Source organism: Marmota monax, unplaced genomic scaffold (genome assembly GCF_021218885.2).
Source record: "Marmota monax isolate L192 unplaced genomic scaffold, Marmota_monax_Labrador192_F-V1.1 WCK01_AAM20220418_F8-fsc00008, whole genome shotgun sequence".
Taxonomy (NCBI): domain Eukaryota; kingdom Metazoa; phylum Chordata; class Mammalia; order Rodentia; family Sciuridae; genus Marmota; species Marmota monax.
Genome location: NW_026694432.1, coordinates 29,946,620 through 29,973,729, shown reverse-complemented (window position 1 = coordinate 29,973,729; position 27,110 = coordinate 29,946,620). Strand labels below are relative to the sequence as shown.

The following is a 27,110-nucleotide window of genomic DNA, read 5'->3' as shown; positions in this document are numbered from 1 at the left end:
CTGTAGATGTGCCTATTCTGGACTTTGATGTAAACGGAACCCTGCATCCTGTGGTCCTTCTGTGTCCCACCTCTCTTCTCTTATTTGCATAATGTTTTCCAGGTCCATTGGAGTCTCAGGGCTCATTCCTGTCATGGCTGGAAGATTTCTCCATACTTTCCTGAGGTTAGGAAATCTTCCCACCTGGTGAGATAATCTACTGTGCTTATGTTGAAGGAATATTCTCATCTGAGAGAGCAGCCAAGGAGGAGGGGCGGGGGGGGTGTTGGTCCAATTTTAAATGGGGGCGGTGGGTGGAGGGAGCCTCTGCGCGGATGTGACGTTGGGCAAAGATCTGTAAGAGCGGAGTTTGTGGAAGAAGGTGCTCCGGGCAGGTGGGGTGGCAGGCGTGGAGTGTGGAGGTGGCCCGTGGGCAAGAGGAGGCAGCAGGAGGCAGGAGGAGGCAGGCGGAGAGGAGCAGGGAGGGGGCTCTAGAGATCACAGGGGACTTGGTAAGGCAGGGGGCTGTTCTTACGGGGACACTGGGAAGTCGTGAGAAGGCTTTGAATGGAGAGGCCTTTGCTGATGTGCAGGTTCAAGGTCCCCTCTGGCTGCTGTGTTGACAAAGGGCCTGAGCACTAGAGGACAGAGGTGGGGTGTCCAGTTGGGAAGGATGGGCGTGACCATGACTTGTACTTGGTGCATGGAGGAGTGCCCGGACTCGGGATGTATCTTGTGAGTGGCGCACACAGAACTTGCTGGCGGGTGTCATGCTCGGGGGAGAGAGCCACTTGTCTGTTGGGGTGGGAGGGGGAGGAGCCGGTGCTGTCCTGCAGGGGCTTCCCTGAGTGGCCAGGGATGTGGTGGTCATTGTGAGAAGGCGGAGGCTTGGAAGGACAGGCGTGTGGTGGGGAAGGTCAGCGATCTGATTTTGACAACGTCCTCTCTCTTCCTTCATCTTATTCATTTCCAGAGGTCTAGGTCCCACTCAGCCCCAACTGGCTCTTAAAATTAGTAGGCTTGAGTGTCCGAGGGTAGCCATTTCCCTCCAGGAAGCCTCTGGCTGCCGAGTCTCCCCACACCGGGCTCGGGTCCTGCCCCCTCTAGGGCTCCTCGTGCCTCCCTGTGTCCTGAGCCTCCTGTCCCTGCCAAGTGGGCCGAGCAGGGGCCACACACCAACCTGGCTCTGGCCTGGCTGGCGGAGCCTGCAGATGGGCGCTGTGCATCCCCACTGCTGGCTGAGTGGGGTGTCACCGTGAGTCTGGTGACACCCTCCCTCCATGACCTGGAGGTGCTCTCCTTCCTCACTCTGAAATTTTCCAGCTCAACGTTGGGGACAAGGATAAGCAGGCTCCCCACGGGGTCTCTGGCTCCTGATGACTTTCCTCTCCTGCTCTCCAGCCTTTCCTACTCCCAAGCCTCCTCTGGCGAAAGCCTGTGCACACAAGGGAGGTGACATTGGGGACTCATTAAAGTGTAACTGACAGGCCCCTGTTATTAATGACCCAAAATAACCAGGCACTGAAAATGAGAGAAGAAGATTTATCTTTGTTTTAAGGGTTCGAATTCTCTTGGGGACTTCAGGGCAGGGCTATGATAAACGGTCATCAATTTTCTGGAGCACAAATAAGTATCTTACGGTGACGAAATGCTGGCTAGAGTGACAGAGTATATTTAATATTGAGGTGACAGTTAAAATAGCATCCTCCTCATTTTCTGTTTTTCCAAGTTAGGGCTTTGGAGGGAATAGCTAGGAAGACAAGGAACATTCATCATCTGTGTTTCCACTCCTCGTCGAAGGTTAATATCGCTGTTGTGCTTAAATGGAAAAAAAAAAAAAAACTCTGCAAAAATGAATGTTTTAAATATGCATCTGTCTTAACATGGCTAAAAGTCAATTGCATGTGACAACCTGTTCCTCTCCATGAAGAGCCGGGGCAGGATCTGCTGTTGAAGCGGGGCCATGCTGTTGAAGCGGGGCCACGCTGCCAGTACAGAGGAGCTGGATTTCCAGTGTCTTCAAGCTGATTCTTATTTCCGTGTGACCTGGTTCCAGGGCTTTCAGAAGCCGCGTGAGAGCAAGTGTAAGGTGGCGCTGGGTTTTGTTAACAGAAGCTAACGTCAGGTTGTAAGTGTATCGCCCGAGCCCATCAACCAGGGGAAGGCCAGGCCATCTGTTGGGGAACCCCGGGAGCACGGGGTGGCAGAGAGCTCTGGGCAGGCCTGGAAGCCTTTCCCTGGGGACACACCGTGAGGAGATGCAGAGGGGACCTGGGGGCTGTTTTCAGGCACCTGCAACGTTGGAGCCATTTGTTCCCAGCTCCTGGGCTCCTCCTGGGAAGGCTGGCTCCGGGGCAGCTGTGCGGGGGAGGGGAGCTAGCGCCTGGACTCTGCTCTGGTCACACCTGTGTCCAAATCCCAACTTCCCTGCCGCCGCCTCATTCAGTGGCTCTTGGCTGAGGGTCTGCCTTGAGCAAGGCTCTCTTCTGGACATGGGGCCACCGTGGGCACAGGACAGAGACGGTCCCTGCCTTCATGGGGCTTGCATCTCGGTGGGGAAGCCAAAAGTAAACCCACATTTGGGTGCTGAGGAGACTAAGCTGGGCCTGAGTGTGCAGAGGGCCCCTGTGTTCGGGTGCTCAGAGGCTGGGTGGGGTACACGCGGCCACACTTGGGCTGAGAGCTGAGTGATGGGAGGGAGGCAATTGCAGGAGGATGGGGGTGGGCGACCCAGGCAGGGACAGGGCGCGTGGAAAGACACCGTGCTGGGGCACACCTGGTGGCTGCTCAGGGGACGAGGAGGAGGGTCCGTCTATGGCAGAGGTAGGATTCCATGGGGTTCCATCTGATTTTGGAGGCCAGTCTCCTAACTGCAGGGCCGAGCTGCCCACGCAGGAGGGACAGGGGGCAAGTTCATGGAGGGCGAGCAGTCACCTTGCTCAGGCTGCAGGGGATCAGTTTCCCACAAACTAGCAGCTGTGGCTCGAGAACCACGCAGCCTCTGGGGCTCCTCCCGAAAGGCCATCTCCATACTGCCCACCAACCGTGTGGAGATCCCACTGTGGTCCTTGTGCTGGGTCACAGATGATGACAGCGAGGACATCTGCTATGGTGACAACTTCCTCTGGGAGGCGTCATCTGCAGCGGGCACACTGGGAAGCATCTCTTCCAATCCCTACAGTTGGGAGCTCTTCTCTCCAATTCTTGTTCTGGTGTCACTGAGGCTCAGAAAGAGTGAGGGACGTGCCCAGTGTCACACAGTGACAGCCCTGCTTCTAGAACCACGCTGCTTTTAGTTTGCCAAAGTGCAAATCAGGAAGAAATGAGTTTAGAAACTCCCCGCATCCAGGACACTGTCTTCTACTGTGCAAGACGAACATGGAAACGCTATTCCTGTCCTGAATGAATTATTTCTCAAACAAGGCTCTGGCGGATGATGGCCAGGGGCATATGTGGGCATAGCTGGGGGAAGGGGTGATGGTCCAGGTGGAGAATTCTTTAATGTCAGCCAAGCGTCACTCTCTAATAAAATACTGTGATCTTTAATTCTTGAATGAGTTGATGCTTTGAGGTTAAAAACCAAAATTATAAACAGAACCCCCAAAACTGTTTGAGGAAAGAGCATAATCCTGTTACTGTCCCCAAACTAGCTACACAGCCCACCTCCTGCGAATTCTGGATGGGAAACAGATGGGAGGAGCCGGAGCCGGGCCAGCTGTGGACTCCTCTGACTCCAGGGTGGAATGGGGCCCCTGTATCCAGGAGCTGCACCTGCCCGTGTCTGTCTTGAATGCCTTTGTCCTGACCAATCCAGTGCCCCTCAGGCTGCAGATGTGGCCAGGGCCCTCATTGAGAGTGAAGTCACTCCCGCGGTGTGCCCTTTATCTCCATGCCATGTGCCGGCTTCCCGGGCGGAGATGGATTGTGCAGGCGGACCCTGTGGCTGGGAGCCTGCAGCCATCCATCACAGGACATTCTTCATGGGCACAATGACTTTGGGAATGCTCGCACCAATGTCAGCCCTGGGCTGCAGCCTGCCGTAGGCCTGATGTCTTTGAGTAGCTCGGGAAGATATGTTCAGGGTCAATGAAAGAACTGTATGAAGCCTGCTAAGGGCTTTGCATGGAGAGTTCTTATGAAATCCTCACAGCACCGCCCCCCCACCACCCCCTGAAGAAGGTATTATTGCTAGGTCCCTTTGACAGGTGGGGAGGCCGAGGCATTGAGGATCTGAGTCACCTTCCCAAGGTCATGGTCTTTGTGAAGTGGATCCAGGGCTTGCGCTCAGGCTGACTGTAGAGTCTCTTAGATCTTCCTCTGCTGTCTCCTCCTCTTCACCTGCTTCCCTCCCTGTGGATGGTATAGCTGCATGTTTTGCCACATGTCTCAACGCAGCAGAGGAGAAATCCTGTCCCTCCCCCCACCATGTGACATTGACTTGATTCTGTGGCTTTATTTGGCCAATGGAATGTTGGTGGATGTGGTTCAGGTGGGAGCCTTAAATGTGTTGGCGTGATTTCTCCTGGACTCTCACTTTTCTGCTACCTGCTGTGAAGAGAGCATGCAGGAAGCTGGTTCTCCATGCAGTGGACCTAAACCCATTTTGTAGCCAATCCAAGTCCCTGCAGGAGAGGTCAGCCTCACTGTAGACCCACAGTGAGAAGTAATGCTTCTTTTTGGCCATTGAGTTTCTTTTGTTACACAGCATTATTGGCACAAGAGCTGCCTGATACAAAGGGATCTGCTAACCATTTTTTTTTTTTTGCTCCCTTCTTCCCTTTTCATCCTTCTTTTATCGAAGACCTACTATGTGACATGTACTAGGGTTGGGGAAAATAGGTACAGTCCTGTCTCCATAGATCTCAGTCTTGTGGAGGAATTTGTTGATAGGCAGATGAATGATAAGGTTCTACACTTGAGGCACAAAGCTCCAGAGTCATTGACTCAGCCTCAGAGTTTGGAGACAGCTTTATCAAAGTGCTCACATCTGACCTGGGTTTTGCAGGATTCATGGGATTTCTCCAAAGCTGACATTTGGAAGCCAAGGAAGTGGTGGACTTAATAGTCACTGCATCCAGGAGAGCCCCCAGGCATGAGTTAGAGAAAACTGTCAGCCCTTAGGGGGCCCTGATGGTCCCTTTTGTCCTGCCAGGATAACTCTCACAGATCTGCTGCAAGACCTTGTAGGTCCCGGGTACCTTCAGTGCCTCCCCCCTGGGAGGTTGGTCTAATCTGGGCTTGAATGAAGCAAGAAGCAGCTCGCACAGATTCCCCATAAAATCCCGTGGTGGTGGTCAGAACATCTGTGTGCAGCGGCCTTGGTTTTCTGCTGATTAATAATGGCCATTCGTCTCCATTCATGCTGGAAGGATTCAATGTTACCAATTAACGTTAGTGAGTTGCAAAATCTAAGGGAATGATAGTTTCTGCAAAATAAAAGCAGTTTCCCTATTTTTATTATACAACTCTAATGGTCCAAGAACACGGCTATGATTGGATTTGTAAACTGTGAACATAAATTAGTGATTCTCCCTCCCCGTGGCAGTGGGAGTCTCTGCTGCGTTCTGACTGCTGTGCTCTGTGGTGCGGGAAGGCTTGGCCACGTGCCACCAGAGCAGATTGCTTCTTGGGGAACTGCTGGTGTTTGTCAGCCGCGGGGAGAGAATGTGCAGGCACGGGTCTTTCTAGAAAGGTGCTGGGTTGAGGCTTTGTGTGACAGAGGCAGGGACACTTCCCTCGGAAGCCATCATGTCCCATACCAGTGTCCTGACTTGCCTGTTTTCCAGAATAATGAGAGAAGAGCCCGGGCGTGGGCGATCAAAGTCACGGTCACTCCCCAGGGATCGCCATTGGTGTTTGCGTATTTGTATATCGATGTTAATTCTTACATGTGGCTTCGACTGAGCTATTTTAGAACCGAAATTCAGGATGCAAATGTTTCACAGAACAAACCCCAGTCCTTCACTCCTGGGCCCGGCACAGTCACATTCTCTGTGGGATCATTTTAAGGATGAGACACTAACTAACTAGTCATCGAGGGCTTCCTCCGTGACAGGTACTGAGCCGGTTTGATTGATATTATGACCAGGGAGGTCCCTGAAGCTCGGAGAGGTAGAGTGACTTTCCTAAAGCCACATACCTGGTTAGTGGCAGACTGAGGGAATGAGTTCTTGCAGGAGACCACGGGAGGCCCACGGTGTGCCCATGGCCAGGGGAGTCTGAGTCAAAGGAAAAGAAAATTGCTCAGAGCAGCTCCCCAGCTGGTGATAAGTGGAAGCAGCCCGGACGGGGGCTTTCTGATGACACACGTGTTTGTCTCCCTGGTAAGCAGCACAGAGTGGATGAGAACAGACACGGCACAGCAGTGGACCCTCCCTAGGACCACGGGAACAAAAGCCACTGTGGCCTTCCTGCCGATAAATTGTGACAGAGCCTCGAATGTGCTGTCTCCAGGACGAAGTGTGCCCCCCGGGATGTTCCCTGAGCCTCCACTGAGGAGGTGTGAGGAGCTGCCATCTTGACAGCACTCCCCAAAGAAGGTTCCAGAACGGGCTTCCCAGGAAGAATATTCTCTTGGGTCTCTGTATTCTGGAATTTTGGCAGCAAATGGAATTCCAGGGCTAGCATAGCTGTGTTGCAGATTTTCTTTTTTGGGGATTAGAGGAGAAATTTGTTGCAGACAAATGAACCCACTGAGAACAACTGCAAAAACTGGTCCCAGATAAAAACAAAACCAACCAACCAGCCAGCCAACCACCATCAACAGCAATAACAACCAAATCCATGTGTTTGAGAACATCAAAGAACTGCTATCAAAGGAGTCAGATCTTAGGGAACCTGGAGGGTCCCGGAGAGAGGAGAAACTCCGTGATGATATTCTGCTGTGTCTTCCCCCTTAAGGCATTTGGAAATTGCAAGCTGCACTGAGCTGAGAGGTTAAGAAACTGAGCAAAAAGCAATAGTCAAAAGTTAGGGGAACAAAAATTGGAATTTAGGAAGTCTTATGGGTCTAGGCAACCAATATTGAAATCAGGATATGCCAAGGAAGACCGCCCCTGGTAGTTTCAGTTAGTATCCTGGAATGGCTATATTTTAAGAATCAAAGTAAATTGGAAATAAAGAAGTCCTCAAAAAATATGGAAACTCTGATTCAAATTCCTCAGTCCTCAGCTAGATCTGGGTGATTTGCCTCTACTCTGAAACAGAACAAGCCCTTTTTGGAGGAAGATATAATTCACCAGAGCCTCAAATTGTTGCTATACCTGTTCATACAGAATATCTGGCATTCAACAAAATGTCCCAGGCACGCTCGGGAGCAGGATCAAGTAACCAAAAACCAAGAAGAAGATGTGGACTTAGACATGTTCTTAAAAATACTTGTGATTAAGATGGATACTTTTATCAAAAGAACTAGAATCCATAAAATTATGTGACCACTCCAGAACTGAAAAAAATAGTTCAGCTGAAGTGAACGCAGTATGTGTTTAACAACAAATTGGGCCAAAAAGGAGAAATAGCAAACTAGAAGACTGGGAGGTAATATATACACTGAAAAGCTTGATGGAAAACACAGAAGAGAGTTTAGAGGCATCTGGAACATGGAAGAAGATCTAACACGTGTGAATGTCTTTTTCCAGAAGGGTCACAGAGAAGAAGGAATATCTAATCTCAGCTAGACATACTGGCCAAGAATTCTCCAAAACTGATGAATGTTCTCAAGCTACAGACTGAAGAAATTCTGAAAACCCCAAGAAGAGTAAGAACAAGAGGTGCCTCATTATGAAACTCAGAATCAAAGACAAAATCAAAGGGAGGAAAATGTCCTTAGAAAAAGCATCAAGAGTGACAGCTGACTTCTCTAGTGACCGGGTGAAAGCTGGGAGACGATGGAACAACCCCTTTAGGAACAGAGAGAAACTAACAGCCCTGGGAATTCCATATCTAGACAACCTTAACACACAGGGGTTAAACAAAGGTGTCTTCAGATGAACAACAACCACCACACAAAATCTAGAAAATTTTCTAGATTTTGTTATTTACAAGAAATAACACTAAAGGTAATTTTCAGGTAGAAGAAACATGATCCCAAAAGGCAGGATAGACATACGGGAAAAGTAGAAGAGCAATAATACTAAAGGCTGTTATGGAAAATATAAGTATTTAAAAAAATAATTTGATAGTTTCTCAAAAAGCTAGAGATAAAAATCATAACCCAGAAATTCTACTTCCAGATACTAGAAAACAAATGTCCGCACAATGATTTTCACGTAGATGTTTATAGCAGTGTTCTTCATAACAGTCCATGTTTGCCAGTTGGAGGGTGAGTGGACAAATGTGGTGTCATATAATGAACTACTGACCCATGTTACGTGATGGATACATTTCAAAAATATTAAGCCAGATGAAAGGGACCACACATTGTGACTTCAATTATATGAAATGTCCAGAAAAGGCAAATTTAGGGAGACACAGTAGATTAGTGGCTACCTGGAGCTAGGAAAGCCTATGGGGATTAGCTGTAAATGAGGTGCCAAGGGGTGTTTTATTGGGGATACAGTGCTTCAGAACTAATTTATGGTGATAATCACACCACTTCTCAAGATTGACTGAAAATCATTGACTCATATGCTTGAGATGGGTGAATTTTATGATAGGTAAAATATACCTCAGCCCAGCAACTTGGGAGGCTGAGATAGGAGGATTGTGAGTTTAAAGACAGCCTCAGTAAAAGTGAGGTGCTAAGCAACTCAGTGAGGTCCTATCTCTAAACAAAATACAAAGAATAGGGCTGGGGATGTGGCTCAGTGGTCGAGTGCCCCTGAGTTCAATACCCAGTACCCCCCCTCCAATATACCTCAGTAAAGTTGTTTAAAATGTATATAGAATTAAAACACATAATCACAGCAGCACATAGGCAGGGGAAAGTCAAAAGAGTTTATGTTAGAAATCCCTTGAAGTGGCCACAGTGTGAATAGTAATTTATAGTAGAGTCTCACGTTCCAGGATGTATGTCAATATCTTTCTGGTAACACTAACAGAGCAAAAAATATGTAACTGAAAAGTGACAAGAGGGATAAATATTTTTTTTAAAATGACACTAAAGCAAGAAGAGAGAGAAAAACAGCTCAACAAACAGAAATCAAATAGTAAGGTGATGCCTTAGACTCATAAATATCAATAATTACATCAACACTGCAAATGGATGAGATGTTTCAATTAACAAGAAAAAAAAAATCCAACACCATGTTCTTAGAAGGGACATACCTGAAATAGGAGATGTGCAAAAATGTATAGTCAAAGAACAGAAAAAGTTATTCAATGCAAATACTAACCAAAGAAAAGCCAGCATCATTTTGTCAATGTAAGATAAAGTCGACTTTTAAGACAAAAGGTCCAATCTACCCAGAAGATCTAATATGTAAAATATATAAACAAAATCACATGCACCTACTAACATTGTTACACAATACATACGGCAATAAGTGATAGGACCAAGAAGGAATCCAGCATCAGGGGAGTTGGTGTAGCTGGACCTCAGAATGATATTTGCAACCCCTCCCCTCCTTGGCGCAGTCTGAGAGTGAGTGGGAGGGCTACACTGAACCCTAGGTCTTGGTGGGCTGTTTATGGATCTGGCGTCTGGAAATGGGCTAGGAGCCAGAAAGCTGGTTCTACTGGGGCCACCGAGTGGAGGCAGGTGGTGGTCTGTGACCACGGACACCATCTGGCATGACTTCCCGGATGGCTTGCCTGGCTCTCTGCTGAGGACCACGTTGCCTGACTCCTGAAGAGTCACAGTGACGGGTCCTGGTGCTCCAAGACAGGCCTCTGTCCAGCAGCAAGAGGGGCCAGATGGTGGTGGGACAATCTGGGCTCCCGAGCCCTCAGGAGTGTCACTCTGACAGATGGGACTATTCTCCTTTTTAAAAATAAAGCCAGAGTTAGCTTTTCTGCGTTCTTCCCCTGGTCAGCAATTTCTGGTGCTTTTCTATCAAGAAGTGCACGCTTCGGCCAACCTGATTCCCTCACGTCATGATTTAAGTGGCTTTCGTTCGAATGTGCTTACCACGGGCTTCTTCATAGAAGAGGAGAGACCTCGGCAGCCGGCTTCTAAAACCAGCTGAGCCCTAAGTGCCTGTGGAGCGCCGGAGAGTCCAGATGCAGAAGCCCATTGTCCTGGGCTCTAAAATGGAGACTGCTCTCCTCATTGGCCGGGTGACCTTGGACAGATGACTTCCTTCCCTTCTGCACAAAATGGGAATCAAATGGGCCTTTCTGAGGGTTCAGGGGCCACGGGCACCAGATTCTGCTGACACAGGGACCAGTGATAACCGGTACACGTTCACTCGCTGTGGGAAGTTGGAAAATTCTGGAGAGTCATTCTCAGTTAAAAACCCCCTCTTGATACTGTCTCCGAGCTCTCCCCCCAGGCCCTGGGACAATCCTCGGCATCTTGCAGGTTCCTGACACGTTTCTTCAATCAGTGTCCCATAAGGGCCACGGGTGCCTCTTTGTCTTCATGACACCTGTCAAAGACCCTACGTGACCAGGCTTGCTCTCCTGAAGGTCACAGAGCACTGTCTTTGGCTGTCTGAATCCAAACCTTGTTTTCTAAGGCGGTACCTGGTCCCCACCTGAGATAGCTCGTGTTTTAAAATCAGGCAGATCTCCTGTGGCTCACTGTCACAAATGGTCACAAATGTGGCGGTGGCTGCAAACAGCAGAAATGTGTTCCCTTGTGCTGCTTCTGGAGTTGGAAACCTGGTGTCAAGCCGTCAGAGGGCGGGGCTGGGCCTGGGCCTGGGCCTGGGGCTGGGCCTGGGGCTGGGGCTGGGCCTGGGGCTGGGGCTGGGGCTGGGGCTGGGGCTCAGAGGTACAGCACTCGACTCGCATGTGCAAGGCCCTGGGTTCCATCCTCAGCACCAGTTAAAAATAAATAAGATAAAGGTGTTGTGTCCACCTACAATAATAATAAACGGATGTCGGGGGCTGTGCTCCCTCTGGTGGCTCGAGGGGAGAACCTGTCCCTTGCTCCTCCCAGCTTATAGCAGCCACACAGGGACCTGGGAGTCACAGGGTCAGCGCCTCCGGAGGCCTCTGTCCTTGGCCTGTGGGTGGCGTTTTCTCCTCCTGCCTCCACGTGGGCCCCTGTGCTCGTCCGTGTCCACCTTTCTCTTGTGTAAAGACCCCATCCGATGACCTCTTTTTCATGTCCCCACCTCTTTAAAGACCCCAGCTCCCGGGACGGACGCATGCTGCCTCTGCCTGGGGGACTTCATGTGAACGTAGGGCCACAGTTCAGGCCATCACAGGGACCCGACCCAGAGAATCCAGGATGGCCGCCTCCACCTCAAGGTCCATTCCAGGTGACATTCACAGCTGCCAGCGATCGGGAACTTCCCTTTGGGCTGATGTCCTTCTTCAGGTGGAGGACAGGAAGGTCAAAGGTGAAGGGCACCCAGGCTGCTGAGTGCCACCTGCGTGGGCAGAGTGCAGGTGGGACCCTGCTGGCAAGACGGACCCTTCTGTGCCAAAATCCCGGGCTGGCTTCCCGAGGCCCCAGACCTCTGGGTGGCCATGGTCATCGTGACTGTCTTTTCTTCTGGGAGAGTCTTTCCTGTGTCAGTGACGCCCTGGTCCCCTTCTACGTCTCTGGGGGCTTCTCTGAACTCTTGGCTCCTGTTGGGCGGAGGCTTTAGTTGTGGAGGGGCTACAGGTCCTGCCCGAGGCCCTTCCCATTGCCCAGATGGGACAGTGGAGGCAGAGAGCCAAGGGACTGGCCCAAGGTCGGGCAGGAAGCAGAGGCACCTGGTGACTGGAGGCAGATGTGACTCGGAGGACACAGGACACGGTGCCTCTGGAGAGCTGGGCCCCGGCACCGCCACAGGCTTGATACACAGTCTGGGAATCTCCACGTGAGACGCCGCCCGCCCAGGCCCGCTGGATCCAGTCCACTTCTCCCCAAGCGCTGGCCTCGGCGTGTGGGTGAGGACGGGCTCCCCTCCTCCCAGCCCAGAGGGAATAGCTGTCCCAGAAACTGCGGCTTCTCTTAGGATTTTTATTTCCAGCCGCCTGGATTTTCAGTCTGGGACTGCACTTCATTATCGCCAGCATCTGCTGGGGCAGGGGCCGTTTTGTTGTGAGTCCTTTCCAAGGACGCCCAGGAGCCCTTGGGCTGGGAGATGCCACTTCTGCAGGGGCGGGGCCGGTGCAGCACCTCCTGGGTCAGCCGTGGCAGGGGCTTTGGGGTCTGCTGGCTTCGGGAACGGTCACTAGTGAGGTGGCTCGGGGCCCGAGGCAGGCAGACTCCTGAAGGCGAGGGGCAGTGCTCAGCAGGGCCACAGCCTCCCCCGCTGGGCTTCACGCAGCCATCTCTGGGGGAGGAGCATCTTGAGGTGGGGGGTCCATAATGCTGGTCACACCACGGGCCTTTCTCCACGACTCGCTACCTACCAGGAATGCTGTGGCATCCCGCCCAGTGGGGGACAGACTCTAACCCCAGACAGGCTGACCCCGAGGTCCCCGTCCTCAGCTGACATCCTTTAGCACCAGAGGCAAAATCAGCCAAGACAGAGTCCCCGGCAGACCTGGGCGTTCCCACTGCAGCCAGCCGTTCACTGGGGGACTGGGGCTGACATCAGGAAGAACTTCCTGGGAAGGAGTTTTGGGACACCAGGACCCAGCAGGGTCCCAAGGCCTTGGAGTGGCCTGCAGGGCCTCCCGGGTCTCGCCCCCTGGCTGTGCAGCCTCAGCCTCCCCAGCATGCTCCAGCCGCTCCTCCTCCCCAGGCCTCCTCCTCCCCAGGCCTCCTCTTCCTCCCCAGGCCTCCTCCTCCTCCCCAGGCCTCCTCCTCCCCAGGCCTCCTCCCCGGGCCTCCTCCTCCCCAGGCCTCCTCCCCAGGCCTCCTCCCGGGCGGTCACTGGGTGGGCTCTGCCTTCCTCCCTCTCGACTCCTGCCATTTTCTCTCCCTCCTGATGGCTCTGCGGTGTCACCACAGTGTCCTGTATGCCTTCCTGACCTCCCTGGCTGGGTGGGTCCCCTGCAGGCCCCCTTCAGCCACCCCGCCTTGTTTCCCAGGAGCCCTGAGAGCCACCGTTTGGCTCCTGTCTCTGGTCGTCTCCCCCATCAGCCCATGGGCTCCAGGAGCACGGGGCGTCCCCAGCCCCCAGCTCGCTGTCCGTCAAATGTTTGTGTCTGAATTGTTTTTTAGACCAAGTTTGTTGATGTCCTCAATAGACGGTCCAGTCCCGGCAGGAAGAGGACGGTGTGCTTAATTAGACCCTGGGTTCTAGTAAGATACGGTTCACAAAGAGGGGGCAGGAGGGCGAGCCCCCCCATGGGACAGGACGGGACCACAGGGGCCACCAGAATCTGAACAGGCCAGGGAGGGAGGTGCTGTTGGCAGGAGCTGGGGTGGGGAGAGCCGAGGAGTGAACAGGGACCTCAAGGCCTCTTGACCTCTGACCTCCTGGTGACCTCCTGACCACCTCCCTGTAGGGAGCCCCCTGAGCAGCCAGCGGAGCAGGGGGTCCCCTGCTGTCTGCAGGGTCTGCCTCTGGGCCTGTGGTGGCTGATGGCCCTGTCACCTTTGTGTTGTGAGTTGGCAGGTGGTTGGCAGCCCTCTGGTGGAGACTCTGAGCGAGGGCCCCAGAGAGGAGGGGACACAGCTTGGTGGCCTTGGGGTCAGCCTCATCTGGGCGTGCACCGGCCTCCCACAGAGGCACCCAGAGCCGGGCAGCGCGGGTTGGAACCCGGGGTCTGGGCTCCTCGGTTTCCTGCCTGGACTTTCCCGCGGGTGAAGGGGCCGGTGGCGGGAATCCTGGAGGAGTTGGGCTGACACCGAGTGAGCCCTGGGGACCCCGGGAGCCTGGACAGCCCCGAGCACGCCTGCTGTCCAGGCACAGTCACGCTCGTGTCCCTTCACCCCACAGGGGCTCTGGCCCCGCGCTGGCACCCGCGGTCTCGCACACGGCCAGGCGTCATTACAGCCTTGAACTGACCCGGAGCTTCGGCCCTGCACCAGGGTCACGGGGACACCTCCTCGGCTGGGTGGACGCAGGAGGCACGACCCTAGGAGTGGACGGCGGGGGCCCCGTCGGGTGATGCCTCTGGGGATCTTGGGCTGTGGCTCCAGCTGAGCCGTGTGGACAAGGACAGGTCCCCAGCACGCTCGCTGCCCGGTGTCTGCATCCGTGAGAGTCTCTGAAGGGAATGCATGGCAGGGGACACGATGGCTGGTAGGGGACGTGATGGCCGGGCCGGGGCTCCTGGTGGCCTCCTGTGCTGGGGCCCTGCAGAGGCCGCTCCTGGAGCGGCTGCATGGTCAGCCCCAGGGTGGTTCTGGCAAAGGTTTCCCAGGGAACCCTCGAGCTGGGTCAGACCCGTGTGTGAGCAGGGTGTTAGCCCAGATTCCCGAGGCCCGTGGGAGCCCCGAGGGTTGGGGCCCGTTTGATGCATAATCTTCTCCCTGGAAGGGTTTTAGGGCTCCCGAGAGCTGAACACCCCGTGCTGAGCCCGGCCATAAAAAGAGGGAGAATAAATAGCCGCACGCTGGGGCGGTGTCTTCTGGGGACAGATCCAGGCCCCAGGATCCCTTTCTGGGGCAGCACTGTCAGCTCAGGACACTTTATAAAGCTGGGCTCTGGACTGCAGTGTAGAGTCAGCGTCCCTCTTTTGACCTTGACAAGTAAGTCCCTTCCGCAGATCCTCAGAACGTTCCTTAGAGATCAAATCTAGCTCTATCCAAACTGTGCTGCGTGACATCGGGAGAGGTGCTTTCCCTCTCTGAGCCTCCTCTGCTTTCATCTTTAGAATGAGGGGATCGAATCAAAGTTATCTATGATTTTCCTTTTAATTATATTCTTTGATTCCCAAGTTCCAGGAATACATTTTAGCTCAACAGAAAGGATTTTCCAGTAGCCAGGTCAAAATGGGCTGTCTTGGGAGTAGTGATTGGAGGAATTTTAGTATGGCCCCCCCAGCCCCCAGGATGGAGGGATTCAGAGCCCATGCTGCAGGAGGAGGGGAAGCATGGGGAAGCTTCTGGACTCCTAGGGGGACTGGCCTGCGAGGCTCAGGGCCCCGCCCATGGTGACTGTGGGAAGCCTCATCTCTCCTCAGCTCCGGCGCACTGACTCAGTGGGCACCATGATGCTCTTGGGCCCCGGGAGGGTCTGAGCTGGGCCTCGCCTCTCAGGCCTATGGCCTGTCCTGTGGCCAGTGGAGCACGGACTGCCCCAGAGGACAAGCATGGCTAGAGGCCAGGCTGGCCACGGTAGAGCCCTCGCAGGGATCCCGGCAGGTCTCGGCATGAACCAAGCCCGCTGTTATGTGTCCCCTCCGAGCAGAGTGCCCCTCTGGGGAATTCCCGATCCGAGCCACTCTTCCTCCGGGACTGGCTCTCCACCGTGTCCCCTGGCCTCCGCGTTGCCGAGTCTGGTCTCCACTGACTCATTTCTTTTTAGGAAACTTTGGCTTTTATGCTCCTCTCTGGAAGCTTCTCTGCTCTGCCCGGAGCTCAGGGTCGTCTTGGGATCTGGGTCTGCCTGGCTGCGTCGGTGGCTCTGTGGCATCTGACCTGGGAGCCACCAGCCCCTGAGGCCCGTGAGCACTGAGATGCGTTTGGCTTGCGTTGAGATGTATTTCTAAATCCTTGAAGAAGTCGAAAATAGGTCGGCATCTGCATTTATGTGATTAGGTGTGGAAGTGACACTATTGATAATATATTGCAATGGCGATGTCTAGTATAAGACACGTTAAACTGTTATTAACATTACTTCCTCTTGGCTCTATTTTTAAATTTTCAGGGTGCTGGGGGTCAAACCCAGGGCCTCGCACATGCTAGTCCAATGCTCTACCGCGGAGCCTCATCCCCAGCTCCTGTTTTTGCTTCTGAAGCAGCTGCAGAGAGCCTCAAGTCACACACGTGGCTTGTGTTGTGGTGTGCATTATGCTTACAGAAGGGCCGTGTCGGAGAGCCAGTGGGACCTCGGGAGCTTTCTCTCACATGTCTTTTAATTCTTACGCTTTCTCTGTCTCCGACCTCTTCATCTCTACTATTTATATCTCTGAGATTTGAAATGCATTTTGAGGGATTTCCCGAGCTCAGGTTTTGCTGCGGTTCATCTTGACTGTGTCTCTTTGAATATTCAGCCCTTTTGATTGGCTGAGTGCTGTGGTTTTGATTGGAAAGTCCCCTGAAGGCCCCCGAGCTAAAGGCTTGCTCTCCAGTCCTTGGCACAACTTCAGGAGAGAGCAATTCAAAGGTGGTGGAACCTTTAGAAGGCTTTAGCTCACTGGGGTGTGCCCTTCAGGGGGATTGTGGGACCCCAGTCTCATCCTTTTTCTTTCCTTTACACCTAACTGTGAAGTGAATGGGCTTATCCACCACATGCTCCTGCTATGACATCCTGTCCACCACAGCCCAAAGCAATAGAACCAACCAGTCGTGGACTGAAGTTTTTAAAATAAACCTTTCTTCTTTTTAAGCTTATTTATCTCAGGCATTTGTTGCAGTAACGGAAAACTGACTAACACACTGGGCTGATGGTTTACCTGCTGGGTATGGGACTTCATGCCTTTGGGGATCTGTTTGTGTCTCCCTAGCTGTAAAGTCCACACTTACAGCTTCAGATTAGAAATGCTGCCTCCTGCTGTGTGGCACAAGCAAGGGATCTTGCGACCAGGTCTAATGCCCTGGTGTTCTTAATACGGTTCCCACTCATCTGCCTTGGGACCGCCCCACAGCACCTTCCTATTGCAGTTTTCCATGGATTTGGGGGCTCAGAGCATCACAGAACTGCCCCCACTCTGCTGTCCTCTCCTGTCACCTGAACATGTTCTGGATTGAGGTTTCCTCTCTGCTCCTTCCTCTCACCCTATTTTCTCTCTTTTAAAAAACTTCCCCAAAATTTGGCCGATGAGACTCATTTTGATCTTTCAGAGTTTTGTGAATTCTTTCCTTAAGAAAGTATTTCCTGTTTATTTCAGGGAATTCAGGGACATGGACACGGAGAGTGGTGAGCAGTAACCGTGGGTTCTTAATCTGTCATCTCGGGTCAGTTTTCATGAAGACACGGCCAGTGGTGAAATGATCGTAACTTCCTGTCTCCTCTGATGGATTCCAGCTCCTGCCAACCCAGCAGGGCAGCACTCCTGGGAGGACCTTGGGGGTGGCAGCAGGCACCTAGATCCTTGTCCCTTCTCCCTCATCCTGAGAGGTGGTGGGGGGCTGTCCCTGAGCTCATGTCCAGGAGCCGTAGGAGTGGGGATGGCGGGAAGATGGCAGCCACTATGGAGGTGTGAGGACTGCCAGCCATCTTGCTTCTCATGAAAGCTTTCGGTCCCTGTGGAGTTAGCTGAAAATTCGTGAATGAGTGATGAATGCATTAATGGGTCCCAACTGGAGCTGGGAAATACGTTCCCATCTTTATGAATGAATCCCCCCTGATGGCCCATCGCTCGCCCTCGTTGCCATTCTCTTCATTGACACCAATGTATACAATCTGTAAATTGGCCGCCCTTTGCTTGCTATGCCAACCTGCAAGGATCCTTCAGGATGTCTGTAAATGCGACTCTCTTATTTCTGGTTTTGATCATTTCTAAAAATGTCCTGTGGGCCCTGCGCCAGCTCCGAGGCTCTGAGTCGGTTTAGCCGTTTCCCGTCTTCCACCCACAAAGGCGTTTCTTGTCTCCAGCCTCTCATCCCCTCGTGTACTGGACACATGGCAGATCCGCCCTCCGGGTCCTGGCCGGCTCATGTTGGCCTTGGACCTTCCAGAAGTATTTCCTAGGAAGTATTCCCGGGTACACGCCGTCATTCTGCGGTTCTGGGCGTCCCTCCAAGGGTCTCGTGGCTGGGCGCGTGTGCTCCGAGCTGGCCCCCGAGGTGTGTGCGTCTCGGTTCTCGCAGGAGGGTCTGTTCCTCTGGTGACTGCGTCTACTTACAGCGTGTTTTCCACCCACTATTTTGTTGTTGGGGAAAGATTTATTGTTTCCAGGTGAGGGGAAAAAAAAAAAAGCCAAAACCCAGGACTGGAGGGTGCAGGGGACGGTGCAGGACGAGGCAGAGGGGCTGGTTCTCAGAGGAGTCCGTGAAGACTCTGGGCAGAATGTTCCCGAGGACTCGGGAGATGTTGGCCACCAGGAAAAGCCACGGCCCCCTGGATCCTGAGTCCTAGAGGGGACAATCGCCCTGACCTTGGTCTTCATGTTGGTGGCTGGGTGGGACCTGGGGGCTGGGGAAGGCCACAGGGGGCTTCTCCACCCGGCCGTCTTCCTGGGCTCCGAGCTTCGGAGGACAGTCTGGGAGCTGAGGGCGCAGGAAGAACCCTGTAGGGTGCCGGAGACTCGGGAGCTGCCTGGACCCGGAGGAAGCGCCCAACGGGGTGGGGGTGTCAGAATCCCAGTCATCGACACTTGGGCACCCAGCAGAAGTCAGTGGCCTCTGGGTGCCTGGGGCTGCTCTGGATCCTGGAGATACAGGCAGTGCCCCGGGTAGCCCCGGACCTGCCCTCCAGGGACCGGAGGGCATGCACACCCAGGCAGGTGACCACCCAGAGACGGTGCTGCTCAGACCACAGGAGCCAAGGAGAAATGAGGGGAAGCTGAGTGGAGACCCACGTTTCCAACAGGACAGGGCAGCACTGAGGATATGCTGATGGCGAGGGTGTCTGGGACAAGGCTGTGCCCTCCAGGACAGGGTCTGGCACACGGGGGCTTGACCCTTAACGCTCCTCACTCACGTGTGTCCTAAGCATTGGCCACGAGTGCTCAGGGCTCAGGCGCTGGGCACCTGGGGGAACCCCAGAAGCTTGGCATGTGCACCCCGAGCTCTTGGGGGGGGGGGGTTCAGAGGTCTGTGGAGCCCGTGGAGCTACTCAGTTGCTAATTTTGGTAAAAGTTAAATTAAGAGATGACTGTAGGGAGAAGGTAGGGAGGCTCAGAGAAGGCCTCTCTGGAGGCCTATTTAAGTGGGGTCTGGGGGCTTGTCCAGCCTAGAGGTGGTGGGGTTGGCAGGACCCTCTGGGACCCTCGCTCTGAGAGAGAGAGAGAGAGAGAGGGAGGAGGGAGGGAGGGTGGCCCTGGGCAGAGAAAGAGGAGAGGCGGCCAGGCCAGTGGGGCTCGGTGGAGCCGGAGGAAAGTGGAGGCAGAGAGGAGCGTGGAGGAGAGGCCAGGTTTCTCGGGCTCCAGTGAGAGTCTGAGGCTCTGCCAGGAGGTGGATCTGCCAGGAGATGGGAAAAGCGAGGCCTGACCTCCATCCTCCCCTCCAGTTACCGTCTGCCCTGCTGATCTCGCTGATGTCCAGCCCCACCAACTGCCTTCGTTTCATTTCCACCGCCAAAGTGAGGATCCTCAGCAGAGAGACACCTGGGAATTGGAGGGGCCTTGCCCACACCAAATCTGCCCCCAGCCTCCAGGAGGGGCGAGGCAAACTTGTGCTCTTTATGAGCTGCCCGGTGTGGGGCGTTTTTGTTATAGCAGCCTCCATGGGCTAAGACCTCGGCTACAGAGGACCTCACAAGGAGATGCTCTGGGAAGGACTGCGAGTCGGCAGGGAGGGATCGACAGCCAGGATGTGTTCGAGTCTCTTCATCTCAGGCCCCTGCCCAGCCTCAGAAATGCCTGAATGGAGTGGGTCCCTCTGAACCTGACTGTCAGGATCAGTGTGCTGCCAGTCTCACTGACTGTGCTGAGCATGGCTGTGCCTCCTGCAGCCTCAGGGCCTTTGCACTTGCCGTTCCAGCTGCCTGGGATCAGGCTTAGTGCCCCCGACCCTTTTGACCTCATTAGCACCCGTGCCTCCTTCAGCGCAAAGCTGAGGTTTCTTCCAGGAAGCTTGGCTGCTAGGTAAGATGCCCCTACCCCACCACACCCTCCCCACCCCCTTTCCTGGGGAGACTGCAAAATGAAGGAGCCCTGCTAGTAGACTGAGCCCCTGGACACAGGGCCGGGGTCTAATGTGTCGTCACCCTGCTTCCTTGACATCCTGGTGACTTACAAGAGCGCCTAGGAGGTCGCCATTAGAAAGTCACCTGGTGAAAGTCACTGTGTGCCAGGCCGGGTGCTGGGAGCGGGGAGCGGTGGCTGCCCTGTGGAGACGGAGCTGTCCCTGTCCCTCCCACTCAGGTCCATTTGAAATGTTCATAAGAAGCAGCTTAAAAAGAGACAGCCCTGTTCTGGCCTCGCGCGGGTCTGGTGGAGTGGAGGAGAGAGCCATAACGAGGACACAGTCGGCCCATCCTCCGGGTCCTGTTAGAGGGCGAGGGAAGGAGCAGTGATTGCTCAGCCTTGCGGGTTCCTAACGCGTCCGCGGGAGGCTCTCGGGCGTCTCCACTCGGTTCTTGCAAATTCTCTACAACGAAAGGGCTACTATTGTCCTGGTTGAGGGGACACCGAGGCCACTGGCCCCACAGCCCGGCGGGCAGGGTTCTGCTCCAGGTGCCACCGGGGGCCTTTGTCCGATGGCATCTCCGCCCGCGTGTGTGCGCTGGGAGCGCAGCCTCTTCCCACTGCGCGGCCTCCCAAAGCTCGGAGCCTCCGCGGGTCGCCTTCTGCGCTGCACGCAGCCCCAGCGACCTCTGGTGGCCGCGGTGAGGATGGCACGGCACGGCCCCGGGGAAGGAGCGGTCCCCGCAGCGGGCTCTCGGGGGCCAGAGGCGGGGCCCCCCCGGGGCTGCTGGGGTCCTGCTCCCGGCTCCGTCCCTCCCCCGTGCGCAGGCACAGAGCCCGCTCGGGCCCTTCCCCGCCACCCAGGCCGCCGGGTCCCCTGTGACTCCCGGGAGCTCAGGTGTCTGCCAGAGGAGGGCGCCTGGCTTAGGTCACCCCAGACAGAGAGGAGTGAGTCGGCAGCCAGCGCGCACGCGCGCACACTCCCCACACATTTACACACTCACACACTCACATTGACACCCAATGACACTACACCCACCCACCCACTCACGCTTACACACCCACACACGTACACCCATATCCTCCCCCCCACTCACACACATACACACACACACACACTTACCCATGCCTACACCCACATTTACACACTCACACCTAAGCACACTCACACCCATCCCTAAGCACACTCACTTCCACACCCACACACACACCCATACCCACATGCACACATATGCACATGCATGCATACACATTCACACACCCATACATGCACTCTCACACACACATACATACGCTCACTGGCACACACACAACTCTCATACACACACCCACACACTCACACACACATACACAGTTGTTCTCACATACACACTCTCACACTCATTCTCACACACACACACACACACACACACACTCACTCCTGTCTTCATGAGGTTTGCATCCTGGGGGGAAGGACAGATAACAAACAGGGTGACCATGTCACAGAGGAAGTAAAGCCCTGTGGGACCTGGGGGGTGGGGGTCCTCTCATGTGGGTGGGCAGGGACATAGCTCATGAGGTGACACTGACAAAGGCTGGAGGGAGTGTGATTTGCTTGCTCCCTCTTGCTGTCCCTTTGTCCTCGTCTACCGGAGCCACTCAGAACTTGGCACGCACAGTGATGTGGACACCTGTTTCCACCTGCTCGAGAGTCAGCGGCCCCAGGACAGTAGTGTGGGCAACACTGAGATAGCAATTGATCTGCTGGGGTGATGGCTGCAAAGCTGCCTGTGCCCCCCGTCCTGCTGTGCCACCCACTTGGAGAGGGCCCCGAGGGACATGAGGAAGGGAGCTGTGTGAATACCTGGGAAGACTGTGCTTGAGGAACAGGAGGGGGAGGCAGGGGACAGAGATGAGGCCCCAGGGTCGGGGAGGCAGCCATCACGTGGGGACTTAGAGGTGCATCATCTGACTCCAGCAGGACCATGTTGTCCTTGCGGGTGAGGTGACAGCTCCTCAGGATGCTGAGACACTTGACCCACACGGAGGAGGGGTCCATTCTGATGCCAAGAGGTTCTGCAAGACCAGCACCTTGGTGACAAGAAAGGAAGGGGCCTGGTGACGTCGAAAACATCACTCTAATGATTTTGGAGGTGAAATAGAGAGAGGTGGGCAGTGGGGATGGGGACCAGAGGGTCAGGGAGATGGGAGATTTGGGCCTGAATCTGGGGAAAAGCTGCTGCCGTGAGCGAGAGGTGTTCGGGGTCCGGGGTGTTTTTAAGAGAGAAGCGGCTGGACTTAGAAGGGAGATTAGGAAGAGGACGAAGTCCGTACCTTTCTGATGTCTAGAGCCTCCCTGTGTTTACTTGAGTGGCGTCTCCACGCGGGCCACCCCCCTCCAGCCCCCGTGGGCGGCGCCTGGCTACCAGGCATTTGGTTCAGAGATGCTGCTCTATGGCTGCTGTTCCTGCTCCCTAGGAATGAGTCTGTCATTTAGGCACTTCCACATCGTCCTAAACAAATGACAGCTGCTTCTCTCCCCTCTTACCGCCCTTAAAATTCTACTCGTGTTCAAAATTCTGTTCATGCTTCCCCTCCACGAGAATATCTGTCTTCTCCTCTTTCTCTCTCTCTTTCCCCTCCTTTAAGGGGCGCAACGTTTCCGCCCTGGGCTTTCTATACAGGGTGGGCGGCGGGCAGGACAGTACAGCGATGTCATCACGAGCCCTGGAGCCGGACACCTGGGTTCTGATCCCAGCTCGGCCGCTGGCCAGCTGTTGGTCTTGGGTTGGTCCCACTCTGTGTCAGCTTTCTCAGCAAATGGGACAAGGATGTGGGCGTCCTCAGATCGACAGAAGGTCCCAAGATCTCAATTTTGCAGCTATTTCAGTGAAATTGTCCCGGGTGCATTAAAGCAGGTAGGAGATAATAATCTGGAGCTTTTGGTAGAATTTGTCATCATATACCATGAATCCCCACTAATCATTCACTGATTACTTTTCTCAAAAGAATAAAACTCTAACGACGTAAGTATTTGTTGCAAAGTTACCGGAAGTGATACATTTATGCTCAACTTGTTTCCTGTGTGTCCCATAGAGGGGGCGATGGGACACCATGGGCTAGGCTGACTGGCTGCAGGGTCGCTTCCTGTCCGTCATTAGGCCAGGGCTCACCTAGGGCCAGTGGAGGCTGTTATCTCCATCCACTTCCAGAATTAATTTTAAATCTTTTGTTTTGAGGGGCTGGGACTGTAGCTCGGTGGTAGAGCGCTTGCCCAGCACGTGCCTGGCCCTGGGTTCCATTCCCTGCACTCAAACAGAAGAGAACCACACAGAAATACCCTTTCATATGTAAATTATTGGTGATTATAATTATTATAAGCCACTTTAGTTTAGCCAGGCACGTGGTATAATCCCAGACACGTAGGAGGCTGAGGCGGGAGGATCACTTGTGCCCAGGAGTTGGAGACCAACCTGGGCAACACAGTGAAATGCCATCTCAAAAAAATTTTTTTAATTGAACGTCTACTATGTGCCTTGCACTTTCCTAGGCACTTGGGGATCTATCTGTGAGCAAAACAGGTGTTTCCTAGAGGAGGTGCTGCTGTGGGCAGTCTAAACAGAGGGGAGACAGTATTAAATCAACACCACAGATACATGCATTTTATAGCATATCAGGAGGTAAGAAGTGCTAAGAGACCAGGGCGGGTGGTGGGGGCCAGCGCTCAGGGTAGGTAGATCAGTCAGCGACTGCTGCATAACAAACAGCCACAAACCTGATGGTGTTTAGGGGGCCCGCGGTTCTGAGTCTGCCGTGTAGACTGGCCCAGCGGGCAGCTCTGGTCTCGGACCGTCTTGGCTGTGCTCCTCCCTCTGTGCCTGTGGAGGCGGGTTGGTGGAGGATGGCCTCGGCACCTCTCGGTTCTGATCCACGTGGTCTCTCCTTGCCCGCGGGCCTGCCCAGGCTGGGTCTCATGGTGGAAGCAGGTTCTGCGAGGGGAGAAGCACCCAGGGCCTCTTGAAGTCTCCCCTGGAGGCGAGTTGGTACTCCTAGCACAGGCTGTTGGCCACTGCAGGTGCAGGCAGGCTGCGCCAGAGAGGAGGCAGCTGCAAAGTTGCTTTGCAGAAGATGCAGCCACAGCATAGGGGTGGGAGATGGTCAGACGCACACACAGAGTTTTTAATTGTCCAGTGTGGAACATCCTCGTGTAACGTATTGAACACACTGAAAGGGAGTCCCAGAACGGTCCCCTGAGCACAGTTCACACCCTCGAAAGGCAAAAGAGCCACGTTGAACCGTATTAGACGAGGCACTTGGAACCGGGCTTTCAGAATGCCGGCCGATTCTGCCTCCTGCAGATCCGCTAGTGCCCACCCTCCAGTGTCACTCAGGGGGAGAGGCAGAGTCCCTGCAATGACCTGTACGTCTAAGGCAGCCTCTCTGTCCTCCTCCACTGCCCTCCCTGCCCTCCAGCCCCCCTGCCCTGCTCTCCCATGTTCAATATGTTACACGAGGATGTTCCACACTGGACAATAAAAAACTCTGTGTGTGCGTCTGACCATCTCGTCCATCTGTAGGGCTGAGTCCATGTTCCGAGGGTGTGGAGGCAGCTGGGCTCTGCCGCACAGCTCCACGGCTCGGGCATATTAAATATGTTTTATATTAATAATATTTCAACTTACTGAAGGTCCCTCGGGCCAGAGCCCCACTGAAAGTCGAGGAGCGCCTGTGCACTGCAGGGAACAAAGGTCCAACCAATGGCTCTGGCCAGGGAAACCGCAGCACCTGCCCCTGGACACAGGGATGTGGAGTCTCCAGGGCTGTTTGAGGGGTGCATGCCAACAGGGTGCCACGTGTGCCCCTCGGTGCTCAGGAGGCGGCAGGTGCTGAGCAGGTGAAGTGGGCGGTGGCGGTCACTAAGGCGGGTGCTTTCCGGGGTGGCTGCTGGCATGTTGGAGCTGCTGGCTAGGTGGTAGGTGTCACCTGCAGCAGCACGTCCATCCACGTGCGGCCGTTCGCAGCAGGCTGGGCTCCCTGAGGTCACAGTGCTCCTGGCCTGGGCATTGCAGGCTCAGCCTGGTGCCCACCCGAGCAGTCTCCTGAGCTTGGGCTGTGCGGGGGCAGCAGGAGCCAAGCCTCCGTCACCAGGGAAGCCAGGGTCTCATCATGGCAGGGGCTGTGCAGGGGATGACATTGCCACCGTGGCCTAAGTGTGGCGTGTTGTCCTTTGCGTTAGGAAGACCTCAGGAGCCACCCAGGATTCCGGATTCCAGATGGTTTCCCGGCAGGCCAGGGTCCTCCTGTACCCGGGCTCCGTCCTGCCTGATGGCCGCAGTGGGCGATTGGACCTGGAGCCCAGGAGGGGGAGGCAGAGGACAGTGAACAGGGAGGTGGCACCTGAGCCGAGCTGCCCATCTGTCCTGTGTTTGCTGTTTTCAACCAGATGCTTTTGGGGAGCCGCCCTGGGCTCCTGGGCAGGGCCGGCCTCCTCAGCCTCCCCCTCCCTCTCCCTGTCCATTTCCCTTCCGTCTCTTCCTCTTCCTCTCCCCTTCTCTCCTCTTTTCCCCTGCCTTTCTCTCCTCTGGCCTCCCTCCTTCCTCAGTGCACCCAAGTCGCTCTCTGAGGATGTTTGTGGACCAGGGGGGACAGGAGGAACGGGAGTGGATAAAGGGACAGGGACACTCATTTTCCCAGGGACAGTGTTGGGGCCAGGGGCCGGGATCCGTGGAGCTGTTGGCTGCTCTCTGCCTGGGCCTCCTCAGAGCCCCCGGCCGGGTCTCCCTTAGAGGACAGTAACCGTAGGATCAGCCGTGGGAGGCCGATCGCGGTCCTCAGGGGGACTCTGTTGGGTGGACAGGGTCACTGGCAGGGAGCCCAGGCTCCCAGAACTGGTGTTGCCTCTCCAGGGTCACGAGGTGCTGAGGGGTGCCACCAAGGTCTGAAGCCAGCAGGGCCCAGCGTGGACCTGAGCGTCCACCTCAGCAGCCCCTTCCGCAGATGGCCGCTGGGCACTTGCGATGTGTCTCAGCCAGTCCAGCGGAGACGAGCCGCGGGAGGGAAACGCACGCTGGGGTTTAAGAGTTTAAATGATGATGATGATGAATGCCAAGTAGCACGTAACGCTGCCTTGTTAACATGATCGTTTCTGGATGTATTACATGAAGTTAGGCAATTAAAGCTAATCGCACCTTCTCCTTTTTGAAAAACACCCTGCTAGAACGTGGAGAATTACAGATGTGGCGTGCACCACATTTCTGTTGGATTGCCCTGGTCTGCAAGTCACGCCATCTTTATTGTCTTACTTGGCCTCATTCTTGACTCCTCCTTCCTTCCCTCCGTCCCTCCCTCCCTTCCCCCTCCTCCTCTTCCTTCCTTCCTTCCTTCCTTCCTTCCTTCCTTCCTTCCCAGGGTCTGCCTGTTTTTCCCTGACCTTGTGGACTCCCTGATCCTCCTGCCTTAGCCTCCTGAGTAATCGGGACTATAGGTACCCACAGCCATGCCTGGCTCCTGCAATCTGTTCTAAATTCCTATGTTCTATTGTGTATGCCAGTAGCTTCCTGCCCCAGCTGGACTTGAAGTTGAACGCAGGGGACAGGGCTTATTACCTTGTCCACAGCATATTAGTTGGGATATAGCCAAGATTAACTCTGTTTTTAAAACTTTTTATGTAGAAGTCATTAAACTCCTGGGAAGTTGCCAAAGTAACGGTGGGTCCCAGGTCCCCACTCTCCAGCTTCCCCCGTGGGGACATCTTACTTACTGCAGTTGACCAAGTGGGGTTTTGGCAAACAGGTGTGGAATGACTTAATGTGAATCCATGGGCGCCCACTCTCGCCGGCCCCGTGGGGAATGCCAGTCTTCCTAAGCTGGAAATGCTGTGGATCACTCCTGTCCCAGCTAGACTGGAAGCTTTGCCCTGTCCACCCAATAACACGAGATGACCCTCTGGGAATCACTCCCGGGGCACAGACCTGGGGACAGGAGCTGCAGAGGCCTGGGAGTCAGGCTGTGGTTCCCTGGGGCTGCACGACCACAGTGGCCTCATCCTCGTCTAGCGAGTGGCACTTGGCTACCTGGCTGGCCAGGCCCTGAGGCCCCAGCTCCGCCCCCAGCTCCTGTTTTCCTGAGGGGCACGGCTCTGCAGGTTGGACTGTGCCCAGCTGCCAGGTGCAGGTGCCCTGGGTACTCACACCTGCCAAGGCTGGGCTGCGTTCACCCCCATGGCTCAGGCGCAGATGGGCAGGCGACCTCGGTGTCCAAGC

At 54.7% G+C, this 27,110-nt stretch overlaps 1 protein-coding gene across 3 annotated transcripts in view; it reads left to right on the top strand.

The window, feature by feature from the left end:
* Positions 1-27,110, top strand: part of Kazn (kazrin, periplakin interacting protein) — a 954,456-nt gene that overhangs the window by 26,873 nt on the left and 900,473 nt on the right. The window lies entirely within an intron of this gene.